Genomic DNA, 4,391 nt, shown 5'->3' on the forward strand with positions numbered 1-4,391 from the left:
TCATTTTGGGTAAATTTCATCTAATATTTAAATAATTTGCATTTAACAATATGGCAGTAAACCTATTAATTAATGGACCAAGGATTATATTTAATAAGTGTTCATAGTTTATGGGCATTTTTAGTTCATTTTCTCCTGCTCTTCCTCCTCCCATCCTTCTCTTCACCCCCCCATCACCCTTTCTCACTCTCTCCACTCCCCCCACCATTCACTATTAGACTTTAGAAATGACCAAATATTCCATGAAGTTATGGAATCATGTTTATATAACATGGCACTATACATTCAATTCTTAGCATAAAGCATAGGTAATGAATAAATATTTGCTGCATGAGTGAAGGACATACTTCTTTGTGGGTATTTCTAAAAGTAAAAGAGCTTTGAATCGCTTACCAATATTTTCTCAGCTCCTCCCTACATGGGAAATTAATATACTTGCATTTAGAAATATGTGCTTATCAGGTTTTTCAAATTTCAAAAGTCCTTATCATGCCTACCTCTAATTCAGTTTGTTTTTGTTTTTTTTTTTCATGTAATGTCTGAAACATTTATATTAACATATATATATTTGTTTGTCAGTTTGTTTTTAAAGAACATTTTTGTTCCCTTAAACAAAGCATTGACTGTTTGCATGCCACATCTTGCCAGGAAATGTGATTTCACTAATGCTCAGGGATTACAGAATTTCAGATATAAACCTCAGTGTTTAGGAAATGCTATCTAAAAATATGTGGTTATCCTTACCTTTCATCAGAGAACAAGAGCCTGAAGTGTGAGTTGAGACTGATCAACAGACATTTGTGTACGCGTATTACAGTGTTTTAAAATTGCCGAGCTGACATTTAAAAATTGGGAAAGTTTACATAAATGTCTAGATTTTTGTTTCCTATTAAATTACGGAAAAGCTGGCAATGCTGGGCTCACATTTCCAGGTTGGAAACTTTTATCTAACTTAAGCAATCATAATTCCTTCCTGGAACAAATCTAGGTAAAATGAGAGTGAGGGAGGAGGTAGAGATGAGAGAAGAACCATTTTAATAAACTAACCTTTTCTAATCTGCTAATTTACTCTGTATTAATAGCTACTTACACTTCTTTCTTAATTTTCTGTGTTTGTATTTTCCTCTCTTTTATTAAAATTGCCGGTGTATTAGCCTGGGTTCAAGATAGAGGCGAGAGAAAGACAGAGACAGAGACAGAAACAGAGAGATTATAAGGAATTGGTCCATGTGGATATGGAGACTGAGAAGTCCCAAGTACCTACAGCCTGAAAACTGGAGACCCAGGAAAGCCAATGGTATAGATACCGTCTGGATCTGAAGGCAGGAGAGGATCAATGTCCATTAGGCAGGTGAAATGGGAGAGTATGGAAAAACATCAGGCAGAGATAGGAATTCCTTCTTATCTGTGGAAGGGTGGTGAGACTAACTATCTCTTAAACTTTCAAGTCTTTGATGGTGTCGCTAATCTCTGAAATCCTTCCAGAAATGCAGTATTGCTTTCGATTTATTGTTTTCCTAGGTAGAGGCAGTTTAATTGGATTCAAATTGGCCTCTTCCACCATGATAGCCCTCACTCCAAAGGTCAAGGAACTAATTAAGGAATTTTGCAAGCTGCTAAGTATATTTATTCCAATTATGTATTCTGGAAAAGGGGAAATAACCACAGGATAGGTTCAGGGAACCACCGGGCCCACTGTGAGATGGACCTGAGCTAAAACTCCATTGATCAGTTGACCTCCATAAGCCCCTACTCTGACTGTTGGACCGTAGTGATATTTTAGGTCTGCTAGAATTAGTGTCAGTTCAGATCCAGTGTCAGGTAGTCCCTGAAATGTGTATTTCCAGTCCTGGCATACAAAGTTAACCTAGCAAAAGACTGTAGGTCCCTTTGGAGAAGACGGAGAGAAAGATTAATAGTATATATTTTTTGCAGTCCTCAAGGGGACCTGGCCTCCCCTGAATTCAAGGAGATCTGGGTCTCTTTCAATGCACTCACAGAAACCTCAGGTTATTTTTTTGGTGCTTGAGCTGGGAATTCATACCTCTGAGCTCATCTTTTTATTTCTCCATTTTGTCCAGTGACAGTGGGAACAAACAGCCAATCTTATTATATTTGTTAGTTTTCCAAAAATGGTCAAAAGTATCACATACATAGTTACCCAGTTCCTTGCTCCTTATAAGTGGTTGATTGGACGTATCCAATTGAGATACTTTGCAAATCTCTATTGACAGATTACACAATGGACTGTCAGTGCTCTCTCTGCTACTGGAAATAGAGTCATTAGTATTTTCAAATCTAATCAGATTACAGAGTCAGTTCCAGAAACACAAAAACCAGAACACTCAGCCATAAAATCCTGTTCCTCTGGAACCACACTTGAGATAAAAATCTGTTTTAGTATGGTTCTCCAGAGATATAACATCTGTAATATATCTCATATATTATGTGTATATATAAATGTATATAATATGTACATGTATAATATATATTCATATATATGAAAATAGGTAATACATATATTTATTTCTCCTTATATTTTTAATTAATTTTATTTCTGACAAGTTTTACCTGCCCAGGATATTATAATCATTAAGAGAGAGTGACTGGAGCTAAACCACCAGGGTGTGAACTCACCTCTGAATTACTAGTTATTTTATCCCGACCAAGTTGCTTAACTCTCTGTGTCTGTTTTCTCCTAAGTAAAAGAGAATGATACTAGTGGAGCTATCTTCATAGGGTTATTGATAGTATACAACAAGTGATACTTGTAAAGCATTTAGTACAATGTTTGGCATAGACTAAGTGCGCCCCATGTATGTTAATGATTGATTCACATATACATATATGTTCCACATGCATGCTTTATGGCTTTTCAATATTGTTGAATTTCATTTTGAACGAGACTGTGTGTGTGTGTGTGTGTGTAAACCCATTGAAGATAACTGTTTCAGAAAATCAAGTTACAACAAAGAAACAAGAGAGAGAGAGAGAAAAAGAAGAGAAAGAGAGAGAGGCAGAAAGGCAACCTGCATTAAGTTGAGATGCCAGGAAAAGCAGAATCTAGAATAGAAACCTGTAAGTGTTTGAGGATATCATTGGAAAGCTTTGAACATTTAAAGATTATGGAACTAGGAGTATTAGCCAAATTTACATATAAGGACGGAGTAGTGATGTGGTTTAAATGTAAACTCTGGAGCCAGATTACCTGCATTTGAATTCTGACTGTCATTTACTAGCTTTGCAAATTACTAAACATCTCTGTACCTGAGTTCCCTATTCGTAAAATGGGGATAATAATAATAGTTACCTCATTGTATTGATTTGAGGTTAAAATAAGTTACTGCATGTAAAGTTATTAGAATAGTGATTGGAACATTACAAGTGATAGGTTAGCCATATTAGTAGTAGTATTTTCAATTATTTATTGTTATATATGAGGGGAAGAGGAATTCCAACACAGACTAAGTTAAAAACCACTATTTTAATCACCGTTACCTACTTGCAGAATCATTAAATTTCCATTGTCCTTAATTACTTCATATTGATCTTTGTTTTAAAAAGAGTACCTCTTACTATATATCTTCCATATTAAAGACACTTTATTAATTTAAAAATATTTATTGGAGATTTATTACATCCTAGACATCTTTTGAGATACCACAGAGTCAGGAAAAAAACAAATAGAAAAAAATCTCTGACTTTATGGAGTGGAAGAGATGAAAATAAATATAATTAATAGATAAAATTTAGGATACCTTAGACAATGATAAGTTTTTAAGGAGAAAAAATAAAACAAGAGTGAAAGAAAGTGTTGAGAAGTTATGAAATTTTATATAAGATGGTCAGGGAAGTGCTTATTAAGTAGATAATTTTAAAATGAAAATTTAAATGAGGAGGTCCCATGTATGTTTTGGGGTAGAGCATTCCAGGTAAGAGGAACAGAAAATACAAAAGTCCTGAAAGGGAAAAAGTGTAGCTGTAGTATAATGAAAATGAGTGGGAATTGGAGGAGATAAGGTAAGAGAAGTAAAGGAAGTCTAAATGACCTTGTAGGTTATTGCAGAGTTTGACTTTTGCTCAGAATGAAATGGGAATCACTCAAATCATTCTGAACAGGGGATGGGTATGACCCGACTTAAATTTTTAAAAGATCACTTTGCCTACTCATTTGAGAATAGACAGTCACGTGACATAATCAAGAAAGTAAGAGTCAGCTAAAAGGCAATAAAATACACTGGGAAAGTACAATGGCTGCCTGCATCAGGGTGGTAGCTTTGGAAATGATGAAACACCAAGTGAAGGAGTTGAAATATATGTTTCTTGTCAATTACCCCGTTGCCAAATGTTCACATCAAATATGTATGGAGAACAGGGAATTACGTAGCAAC

The sequence above is a fragment of the Balaenoptera physalus genome (assembly GCF_965194825.1).
Source record: "Balaenoptera physalus genome assembly, chromosome: 5".
Classification (NCBI taxonomy): domain Eukaryota; kingdom Metazoa; phylum Chordata; class Mammalia; order Artiodactyla; family Balaenopteridae; genus Balaenoptera; species Balaenoptera physalus.